Below are 12516 nucleotides of genomic sequence, written 5' to 3' on the forward strand. Positions count from 1 at the left end.
AAAGAAGATAAAGAATAGGAACTGTCCCAGAGGAAAGAACAGAAAGTAAAAAATATGGTTAATAGAATAGAGAAGAAAATTAGATATCATTCCAGAATTCCAGAAAGGGAAATGACAGGAAAGAGCACAAAGAAAAATATTCAAGAAACATTACAAGAAAAATCTCCAGAACTTTTAAAATCATCTAGCTCAGGAAATAGAAAAAAGATACACACCAAGGCACATCAGGAACAAAGAAAGATTCTAAAAGCTTCCAGAAAGGGGCAAAAACACGTTCCATACAAAAGACTGGGGTGCATAATGGCATTGAATTGCTCAAGTGAATAGTGGAAGCCAGAGGACAATGGGTAATGAATTTTAAAGTATGAGGAGAAATAATTTTGCATCAAGGAATCTGTATTTTTAAACTATTAATTAAATTTGAAAGCAAATATTTTTAGATGGGTACAGTATAAAAAATTTTTTTGACTTTTTCAGCAAACATGGGGAAGCTGTTGGAAGATGCACTAAAGTAAAAAGGGAGGGAGAAAACATAGGGGGGAATAGGAAAAATAGAAGAGGAAGATATTAAATCCAACAAAATAGAGAAACAACCCAAAAGGATCATAAGGAGCAACCTGAGGTGTCATCCATACTCAGTCCAGAATAAAGGAAGGGTGGAAAGCTTGGGAGAGAGGTCTCCAGGAAATCAACAGAACTGATAGAGCACCTGACATGCCTGATCGTCTAGAAAATGTTATTTATAGGCATTTTACAGTTTCATTGGAAGATATGGAGAAAAACAGAAATAAGCACATAGAAAATAAAGTAAATGGGAAAAAATTGAGGCAATAATTAACTTCAGGAAAAACATAAACCCATACAAGAGATAAAAAGATGAAAGTACCTCCAGCCTCAGAAGTTGTCAATATTTACAGTCATAAATAACCACAGGTTATTATAACCCAAGAAGCGAGGCACTTGGTTGCCATTACCCATCTGATGAGACCTGCTTACCTGTATTACTTAACCTCAAGTCGCACGCCAGGCAGCAAAAGTGTCCCCGTCACGTGCTGCCTTTCTTTATCCTCACACCCTTTCACAGGACTCCCTAATGTTAGTGAATTTCTCAAAGCCAATCCAAATCCCAGAAGGTTGCTAAAAGAAATGATGGTGTGTATATTGGCTCGGAAACAGAATTGCAAAGTGCTTTCCAGTTGGTAGATATAATAATAATTGTTAATTCCTGAACTAGCATATTAGGAGAATAGGTAAAATGAGTGGTGGCATTTAACGTGTTAACCTAATAGGAAGTCAACAGATCATTTCTAACACTGATAAATAGAGAAATTGCATCATGTGCATGTTACTAGAAATAGTAGGTGAGTATGCAGGGCAAACGACAGAACCATTCACCTCTGGGAGGAGGACTTGGAGGTTTAAATGGGGAGTAAGGAACACAGGCCTTTTATTGCTAGACTTGTAGTCTTATTTCACTAAACAAACATACAAAAACAAAAAAACACAACTATTTGGGATGCAATTACAAAATCAAATGGAGGCTCCTTTTCAAACATGAGATGCAAAACCAAGAATTGAAAGTTTCCACTCCATTTACCTGTGAGAAAAGTGACTGTGACATTCATATTCCCACAGGATTTTAGCAACTTAATATTCAGTAAGTGCCCACGTCATAACCGCCCCCAAGACACACACCCTGCATTTGTGAAAATCCTTGTGCTTTAGAGGAAAAGAAAAGAGAAAGAGAGAAAACAAGTGTGTGGAATTCCAAAGAGCTTAGCTGGAAAAATCACAGCCCAAAGCACATATTTATTTGTATCGCAGAAAAAAAATCCTCAGATTTGGTTGGAGAAACTTAAAATCATTAGTGTCTACATTAGTGTCAAATGTGTTATCCACAGTGTTTTCCAGTGGAGGAGCACATGTTTCCCAAATAAGTGGGAGACCAAAAGGAGGGAGCCAGAAAGCCAGGAAGTGTGACTCAGACATTTGCTTTCAACTTTAATTAGTCAGCCCTGCCAATTTACTTCTCGGAAGGGGAAGCTCGTCTCATACCCTCTTTCGTCGAAAGAGATTTCAAGTTAGTCTCACCCAAGAAGCGAGGCACTTGGTTGCCATTACCCATCTGATGAGACCTGCTCACCTGTATTACTTAACCTCAAGTCGCACGCCAGGCAGCAAAAGTGTCCCCATCACGTGCTGCCTTTCTTTATCCTCACACCCTTTCACAGGACTCCCTAATGTTAGTGAATTTCTCAAAGCCAATCCAAATCCCAGAAGGTTGCTAAAAGAAATGATGGTGTGTATATTGGCTCGGAAACAGAATTGCAAAGTGCTTTCCAGTTGGTAGATTTGCAGAGAAGATGCACAAAAGTGCAGACCAAATTTGATTCAATAAACATTTGTTGGGTGCTGACTACATGCTATTCTGCTGGGATCTAGAAATGACTAAGACCCGGAATCTACCCTCCACTATCCCAATATTGGATCTTCATTCTTGTCTCAGGCTTCTCTTTTTTGTCCCACAGAAGTGGGGAGGCCCTATCTGTCTCCTGGACAAGAGGGAAATGGAGGGAATTGGCCAACCTCCAGCTTTTTTGTTTCTTTAACAGACGTGGGACAGTGTCCACCGGAAGTCAGCCCAGAGTGCATGTGTTGGGGATGGGAGAAGTTGCTCCTCTAAAAATCCTGCTTTGCTACTTTTCTCCGCCCTAAATACAAATCAACCTTTGATGGTATTTAGTTTTGAATTATGTGACTCTTGACATATAAACATTGCGCAAACTTATGGGTGATGTTGTCCTTTTTTTTTTTGTACAAGGGATTGAACCCAGGGGCTCACTGAGCTACATCCCCAGCCTTGTTTTTATTTTTTCATTTTGAGACAGGGTCTGGCTAAGTTTCTTAGGGTCTTGCTAAGTTGCTGAGGCTGGCCTTGAACTTGTGATCCTCCTGCCTCAGCCTCTGGTTGATGGCATCTTAAACAATGCCTTTAGGAAGAATTCTAGTCTGAGACCCCAACTGGTACAGACTCAGAGGATTGGTTTAGTTAACTTTCCTGGGTAGGGGGATCAGGTCTTCAGAGTGTCCCTCACTTCCCATCCTTGCTGCTTAAACACTTCAATGTCCCCATTTTCTCCTATAATCCTTTCTTCTCCCCCTTCCCTAGGACAGCCCACCTCACCCCACCCAATGCAACGTCCTTGCCTTGTGGCCCTCTCCTGGCTTTTCTGGTGACTTGTGAAACAACACTAGCTGTGTCCAACTAACCAGGCTTACAGTGGAGAATTTCAGAAGAGTGTTAATGAGATAAGAGTTGGTTTGGGTCGTCTGAGGCTAGGTTTAAGGGTGGGCCATCGGGACAACTGATCAGAAGTGCCATCAGGAGGGAATGCTGAAACTTCCCGGGAATGTGCTGTTCCTAATGCAGGTTTCCAAACATGACACCTGCATGTCATGTGTGTGTCATGTGTGACTGGTAAAAGGTAAGTCTGACTTACTTCGGGGGGATGGGAGGGGTGTCCTCAAGAGTAAATAAAATACCCTGCCTCAATTCTGGAAGTTTGTTCAATGGAAAAAAAGTAATTGGCCCCTTTCTTGCCATAGAAACTGGGACATTGTTGGGCACCTTTTTGTCATTTACCTGTGAGAGGTACAATATTAGCGGCAGAACACCCAACTGGGAGTCTGACCAACTGGCCGTGGCTGAACTTAGCAGCTTTTGTGCTGAAATTCTGAAATGGCAAATTTTTTAATGGGAGGAATGGTTTATTACCCATGTGTTTAAAGCACGTAAGATGTTGCCTAGTTTTTCTGATCCAGAGAATTGCATGTAACCAATATGTGTAATTACTTTTCTTTTTTAAAAATAGAAATAATATGTGTTTATTAATGGGACATTCATTTCTCAGAACCTCCACAAATTGAATTTTGAATGGATTTTTTTGGGGGGTGGGTGCTGGGGATTAAACTCAGGGGCACTTAACCACTGAGCCACATCCCCAGTCCTATTTTGTATTTTATTTAGAGACTGGCTCTCACTGGGTTGCTTAGTGCCTTGCCTTTCCTGAGGCTGGCTTTGAACTCATGATGCTCCTGTCTCAGTCTCCTGAGCTGCTGGGATTACGGGCATACACCACCGTGCCTGGCTTGAATAGATATTTCTAAAAATATTATTTGAAGGTATGTCCTATGAAGAACTCCAGGAGAGAAGCGACAGTGGCAGTTGGTGGCCCTCATGGTGTGCTCTGTGCTGTTGTAAGCACTTTACACTTAGCTTGCTTAAACCTCACCACAATATATGTTCATATTTTACAGATGAGGTACACAGCTAATAAAAATATTGCTCTTTCATTTTTAAGTAGAACCTTTAATGGGAAGTTCACAATAACAAAGCTAAAAAGTCTGTGGCCGGGTTAACAAATGTTTTCTATTTTTTAAAAAATAAATTTTCTCTCCTTTAACCTAGAGAATATTTCTTCTGCTTTAATGTAGCTCATAAGTAGCATTAGAGGAAGAAAATAACTTTTTGGTCATAGAGAAAATGAGGTGGGAAGCAGGAGCAACTTTTCTTGGCTCTTAGGGGATTAATTGTCATGGATATTTAATTTAGGATTAATAATTGTTTTAACCAAAGCCATTTAAAAATGTGCCAAACCAGCAAGGAAGAGGGAAAATGAATTCGTGATCTGAAATTTGGGGAATAAAGCTTTTCTCATTAGCAAACAGCTTTCTTTTTGTAATGTGAATAAATCTAATGAGGGTCAATTATATGTTTTATTAAATTTTTACAAAACCCGTATTACTGATCCCCCTTTGCTCTGCTCCCCCTGCCTTGCCTCCTGAATTTTTATTCTAATTGCTGAGGATTTCTTCTGTTGGAATGCTAGTGTTATTTCCTTCAGATCTTTATTTTCCACTAACCTTTTATTATGGAGATCTCTTGGGTGTGATTATAAAAAAAAAAAAATCCAGCCACAAACCCGATCCCAATGGTAGTCAACATGTCTTGAGAAATAAGGCCCCCAGTCACTTTGGGGCAGGGAGTGGGTCAGGGAAAGATGGGCAAGAGGGAGAGGTGTGAAGGTCTGGTATTCACACCTGAAACCACCACTTCCCTATCCCCGTTCCACCTGCAGCCTCTGAACATGGGCCATGTCCCCTGCATGGTGGGCTCAGGCACTAGAGAATGGGACACAGTCCTTACCCTCCAGAAATTCATAAGCCCATGCGAATTTGTCAACGTTTGCTGCCCTTCCAGGAAGGAGAGCCCGGCAATGATTGTGCCCTGTGGCTGGTTCATTCAAAGCCTCTCTCAGTAGGGTAGATAAGAGAATAGGTAAATGGATGGATCTGGAGACTATCGTGCTAAGAAGAGAAATAAGCCAATCCCCCCAAAATAAAGGTTGAATGCTTTTTCTGATATGTGGTCACTAACCCACAATGGGTGAGGGGGATTAAAAAAAAAAAAAAAAAAAGGATAGAAGTTCAGTGGAGTAGACAAAGGGGAATGGAGGGAAGGAAGCAGGGTTGGGAAAAGGAAACAGTGGAATGAATCTGACATAACTTTCCTGTATACATATGTGAATATACCACAGTGCATCTCACCATCCTGTACATCCACAAGAAATTAATTAAAAAAAAAAAAAAAAACTATGGGTAAACGGCAAACCAATCAGCAGAGGGAATAGAGCAGGGTGGGCCAAGGGGAGAGGAAGAAGAGGTACTGGAGACTGAATTAGAACAAGATAGAGTCCATGCTTTTATAACGATGCCAAAATGGATTCTCCTGTCATGTATAACTAAAAAGAACCAATAAATTTAAAGAGAGAGAGAGAGAATGGGTCAAGGCGATCACAGTGACGTCACAACCACAAACATTTTCTTCTGGATGATATGGATGATTCTCAGTGGTGCTTTCCTCTAGCAGTGGAGACCTGACTTTGACAAACCCAGGGCAGACTTTTCCAGAAGCTCCGGCTACCACTAACTTTTAGGTCGGATTTGAGCAGTTGCATGGGAGTGAGCAGGACAATTGGTCACCCACTGCCAGCGCTGAGAGCGGGGCATCTGGCAGCGCGTGCCCGCCAACGAACAACCAATCAGACGCCGGCAGACTCGCCTTCCTCGAGCTTACACTAACTTTCTGGGGGAAATTCTGAGTCTCGCTTTTGCTAAGCCAGGTACTTGGAGATCTGAGGAAATTCCTTCTCCTCAATACTGTTGGCTTAATTTTCACTCAGAAAAGAAGAGGTTGCAAATTCCATTCTGCTTGGCTCTGTGCCAAAAGAACAGGGCCGATGATTCCACTGGATATTCTGCATGCCCCTCCGCAACTATTGCCCTTTGAGGTTTTATTAAGTGACTCTCTCTGACCTCAGATACAATTTGGAGCGTCTCTGGATTTGCAGAGCCCCAGACTTCATAAATATTCATTAGGGTGGAGTCACTGGCCCACAATCCAGTGACTTAAATACCTCAAATTTGGTTTAGTTATCCTGAAGGTCCTTCAATATCTTCTTGGGCTGGTCAATTGCCTCACAAGGTTTCCTGGGATTATTTTTTTTATTATTATTATGTTCCTTCCTTGTCTTATGTTCTTAGGTAAATAAAGTTCCTGTGTCTCCTTTAGGATTTCTGGGTGCTGTGTTCTTTTCTTCTGGCTGCTCACCTATTGGGAGAGTTCCTTTCAGTGAATTGCTGAACAAGTGGAAACAGTGATTTTCTTTTCTTTTCTTTTTCTTTTCTTTTCTAAGTTCTAAACAATACCAAAACACAGAGCATCGTGCACATGTGAAGTCCTCAGTATCCACATGAGCTCAGAAATGCTGTCCTTCCACCTTCCTCCAGGACTAAATCTCGGCTCAGCACAACCTTCCTCCTCCTGTGCCTCCCTGCATCCTCTGGCAGGATTCCCCTGGCAATAAGGAGAGAAGTATTTTCACTTCCTCTGATGATGGGCCTCTGCTCCTCTCAGTGGCTAGTGGGGAAGAGACCTGGATTCAGGCCCTCCTTGGTGACAAGGCATTTCCGGGCTGCACCAGGAAGGTGGTGCGTGGAATGCTGATGTCTCTTCTGGGTTCTTCTCAGCATCATGACGGGGCAGAGCTCCAGGACTGAAGGCAGCTGCCGGGCTCACACAAGGCACCAGATTTTTTTTAATGCACTGTGTCTTTTACCACGTGTCTGTCCTCGTCGTGATTGTTCTTAAAATCAGAATTTTCCACTTTTCCTTCCACTAATATCCTTATCCCCAGGTGCACTGAGGTGCTCGAGAACAATGACGATTTGCTGTCATTAAACTTACTAATTTACTGTCATTAAACGTCAACAGGGAAAGATCCAGGGATTCCCACAGACCTCTGAGTACCTGGCTTGACAAAAGTGAGACTCCAAGTTTCCAGAGTTAGTGTTGGCAAATCTGACTCTTTGGGCATCAGCTCCCACCACCTTGAACTGGAGGACTCTGTGGCCTGCCCCACGCCCTCCCAGCCTGCAGTGCAGCCGCAGCCCTGGGGAACAGGCCCTGCTGGGCTTTGAGACTCCTCACAACTTTGTGCTCCTATCATCTCTGCCAGCGCTACTTCCTGCGCTGGGCTTCCCTAACCCCAGCCCAGGCAGGCAGCTGTGGGGGTCCTGGTTGTCTGGGGAGCAGAGTCGCCCATGGGATGCTTATTAGGGAGTCCTCTCTGTGTATCTACCCTGAGGATGGAGGTTACAGAGGCAGGTGTGAGCAGAGGAAGAAGTCGGTACTGACGAGTACCCACAAGGGCCTGAGCCCACCCTCAGGAGTTCTGGAACTGGGATGGCTTCCGAGTTAACTTAGGGGGATGGACCAGGCTTCTGTAGCCCAGTGTTGGCCAGTGTGTGGGTTTCCCTGTGGGAGGAAATGTCACCTTGGATGAGGCTTCTGTCTTTCAGCAGCACTCAGCAGGTGGCTGGGGGAATAGACCCTTCACCCTAAGAAGGAATGATGGTATGAAGAGGCCAGGAATGAGATTATGAGCAAAAATTAAGAACCCGTCAGTGGTGAGGCACTGACTCAGCATGTGTGAGGCCCTGGGTTCAGTCTCCAGTACTGAAAAAAAAAATTAATTGAAAAGCCAGAGAAGGGGGAGAGGAAGAAGCAGCCACAAGTACAAATCCAGAATTGATCTGGGTTCCAGTCATATTCTATTTAGTACGATTCTGGATGTGTAGTTAATCTCTCTGAGCCTCAATAGCACCAGATCCATAAAATGAGACCGATGAGAGCAACGCCTAACAGGTTGCTGGAGGGCAACAGGAGCAGAAGCCTTGGGCTCCCGCATGACCTGTCATGCAGTGGCCATCTCCTACGGGAGAATGTACTGGGCGGACTATTTCTGGGGCTATTAGCTGGTGTATTTTCATTCCCTCCTTTATCATGTCCTTTTGCAGCCTGCTACTTCTAAGTCTGAAGTGAACCATGAGGTTTATCGCCCCGAGGAAGGAGGAATGGATGTCATTGATCAGCCTTGAGACTTGAAGCTAGCTTGTTCCTGTTAAGACAATAGTTTTAAACCTGGACTTGAGGGAGAAAAATATCTTTTATCTCCTTTTAAACCCCTAAAGAGCAAGGCCTGGTCGGCAAGTCCCCTGAGGTTTTATTATAAGCTCAGAGTGGAAAGGTTGAGATGACACAGAGGAAGTGGGAAGCCACCTTCCAGTACTCCTGTGGGTTACAGGAAGCAGGAAACAGAGAGAAGAAGCAGATGAAGTATGGAGGGCTGTCTTCCTCCTCCAGGCACAGGCCTTGGTGACCCGGTGGGAAAGGTGTGATGTGTAGGCAGGAAGGAGAACCAGAAAGAGGGGCTCTGTCTCTTGGGGTTGTGCCATCCTGGGTCCATTCTCCTCAGATCGGTACCCCTTCCCCTGCCCTGCTCCAGACCTGCACATCCACGGCAGGATGTTTTTAAGGCTCCTGGGACAACTGGGTGTGGCCTATGGGTGTCCTTGCAGGAGGGCTATCCCCTGGAGGACAGGGCAGGATGGGAGTTTCTCCCTTGCCTCTTGGCTTCAGTCTGAGTCTCCTGTAGCCACTGAATATGGCTTTGGGTCTGCTGTGGTTTCAGCTTTCCAGGTGACACTGGGCTCTGCTAACCTCATCTTCTTCTCTTGTCACTGGAGTCTGGGGCTCAGCTCCTGGTCCCAGGTCCAGCCTGCCACTCTCCATGCCTGTGACCCTTTCTAGCCAAATCTCAGTTCTTAGGTTATGTGACGCCTGACTACAGCACGGCAGCAGGAGGACCACAAGGCCCCTGGAATAAAGCAAGAGAGAGCAGATCCCCGGCTCCAGAATTCACAGCCTTGGGGCTGATGTCAGCAGGACAGACAGTAGCCAAGTGGATAGGGACACCAGGTCTACAGAGGCTGGGAGGCCCAGAGATCAGCTTTAGAAGAAAGAGACCAACCTCCAGACAGAGTAATCACCCCATGTATCCTGCAGCTCTCCTCAAAGGAGATTGATTAGACCCAGAGGTGCTAAAGTCTCAGTTACTGACCAGCTTAGATTTCCTTGCTACCTGGAGGATAAAGGACCTAAAAGGAAGGACAGCTCAATGTAAGATGAAGAAGGTGTATTTTCTTTGCCAGAACTATTATTATTAAAAACTCTTATTATTAATAACGTGGGCACACTGCCAACACTCCCGTACTACCCCTACCCCATCGCTTCGCTCCTCTGCAGATCTCTGGATATGCCTATCTCTTCTGTTCTCCTTCCTGTTGTGTGATTTCTGTGGTCTGCCGTGGACTTTGGGTAAACCATTTAACTTCTGTGAGCCTCAGTTTTCTTAATTGCAAAGAGGGGTCGGAGAGCGCATCTTTGCAATCTGAATATTCTTTGATTCCTTGGAAGAACAAGGTTGCCTGGGAAGCAGAAATAAACATGATCAAATGGTCACTTTTGAATGATCATTTACAAAATTGGTTCTCATTGCAATGTCCCCATCTGTGCCTGCAAAGCTAGTACGAGGCAGATCAATTGCAAAGAGAAATCACAATATTAGCAAAGAGGCAGGATTTAATGATGATGATAAATGTTAAGTCGGAGGATTGCTAAAGTCACATGCAAAGTTAGAGAAATAAACATTTTGTGGAATTAAGCCAGTTAAAAGTGGAAAAGAACGATGACAATTGGTTTCAGTCAGCTTTTCATCACCAGGATTGAAATAACCAATAAGAATACTAGAGGAGGAAAAGTTTATTTGGAATTCATGGTTTCAGAGGTCTCAATCCACACATGGCTGAGTCATTGCTTTGAGACCAAGGTAATGGAGCACATCATGGCGGAAGGGAATGGCAGAGGAAAGCTGCTCACCTCATGGTAGCCAGGAAGCAGAGAGAAAGAAAGAGGAGAGAGACCTCAGAGAAGATGCACCCTTCTAGGACATGCCCCAGTTCCCACCTTCTCCAGGTATACCCGGCCTGCCTACAGGTACCATTCAGTCCATTCTAACTAGGATGGACTGATTAGGTTACAACTCTCGTGATCCAATTGTTTCACCTCTGAACATTCCTGCCTCAACACAGGAGCTTTTGAAAGGCACCTCATATCCAAACCATAACACAGGTTATGAGAAAAAAGTAATGCTTGAGTCATTTTTTGGTTCTAAGTGCTAGTCATCATTTGTTCATTCATTCATTCAACAAATTTTTATTGTACAATTTCTAGCTCTATGCACTAGAAATACTGCAGAGCTTAGTTGCCCTGAAAATATAATTTTGTGAAATAAGAGACACAACATTGTTATAATTTTTAGTTTCACTTTTCAAGCTTAAAAAGATCCCATTCTCACTCTTTTCATGACCTGAAATGACATTTTGGTCTTCATTTTAAGTGGATTTACTTTAGGAGGTCTTTTCTAGGTACAAGGTACCCTGTTTTATTCTTCCTAACTCTCAACATTTTAGAGAATCAGATGGCATTAGATACCTGTCAACACGTCACATTTTCTAACCAATATGACAGGGAAAAGTGGTTGCCCCCGGAGATCTGCTCCTGCAGTTTGGCATGGCTTATTGCAAACATGGGTTCTCCCCTTATTTCTAATCTCTCAGGTATAGAAAGAGCCCAAGTTATATATCATATTAGCATCATTGCTCGGTAGGAGTCACCAATCGAGTTGAATTGATTTCTTTACCTTTTTAACCCTGACCCCTTTTCAGTCACCCACTTCAATGCGTCTGAAGAAAGCTGTTGAATAAGTATATTCCTTGTAGAGTATGGAGTCTCATTTTGTATTTTAATTTGTGTAACGGAATTAGGTAATGGACTGAGGCAGTTGGATCACAAGTTCAAAGCCAGCCTCAGCAACTTAGCAAGGCCCTGAGCAACTAAGCAAGATTCTGTCTCAAAAGAAAAAAAGAAAAAAAGAAAAAAAAGAAAAGGACCAGGAATGTGGCTCAGTGTTTAAGCGCCCCTCGGTTCAATCCCAGGTACCAAAAAAAAAAAAAAAAAAAAAAAAAAAAAAAAAAAAAATATATATATATATATATATATATATATATATATATATATATAATTAAGTAATGGAACTTGCTGTGTTTCTTTCTTTTTTCACTCAACACAATGCCCCATAATGTCTTCACACCACTGAGTAGCTAGTGCGTGACTGGCTACTGTGGAGCATGCTCTGGGGGTGCACAACGTTATCCTTTTCTGCAGGAATGGGACCCTAGATGGCCCCATCCCTCTACTACCCAAACAATGCAGATGTGACACGCCTTTATGAATTCAAGTGAACAGGTCTTAGGGATGTTTATCCAGGAGAGGGTTCACTGGACCTGGGGCGAATACCACATAAGTTTCCTCAATGACTCCCCAGTTGACCCTCCCATGAGCAGGGAGTTTCCCATCTCCTCGCAGCCTCATCCACCCTTATTGCTCCTTATCTTTTTCTATTCCTCCGCTTTCTTATGGCTGTAATATGTTATGTCCATTGTTTTAATTGCAGCATCTGATTATTAGTGAGTTTGAGAATCTCATCTGTGAATCAATTATACTTTGTCTATTCTCTGTTAGATTTCCTTTTTCTTGTTGACTTGCAGGTCTTTGAAGAGTATAAAATTTCTTTATCGTTTATCTATCTATCTTTCAATCAATCCATCGCAGGACTGAGGATCAAACCCAGGGCCTTGTACATGCAGGCAAGCACTGTTCCACTGAGCTACACTCCAGCAGTTCTTTATCTTTTTAAATCATTGTAAATATCTTTGCCCGGGCTGGCACCTGTGTATCTATTGTACAGAAATTCTTTCATTTAATATAGTCAACACCAGTGGGTTTTGCGTCTTACCTTTTTTGGTCCATCTCTCAGTTATGAACATGTTCTCATATGTTTTCATCTGTGGGTTTTATTGTCTTTCCTGTTATATTTAGGGCTTTCATTGCAGCGTGGGACATTCCTTCAGAAAGTATAAGGTGAGAGCTATTACACATAGCTTCCTACCACTGTCGCCCAAACCATTCATCCTTTCCTGGTAGCTCTGTGGTAC

The sequence above is a fragment of the Sciurus carolinensis genome, chromosome 17 (genome assembly GCF_902686445.1).
Source record: "Sciurus carolinensis chromosome 17, mSciCar1.2, whole genome shotgun sequence".
Lineage (NCBI taxonomy): Eukaryota > Metazoa > Chordata > Mammalia > Rodentia > Sciuridae > Sciurus > Sciurus carolinensis.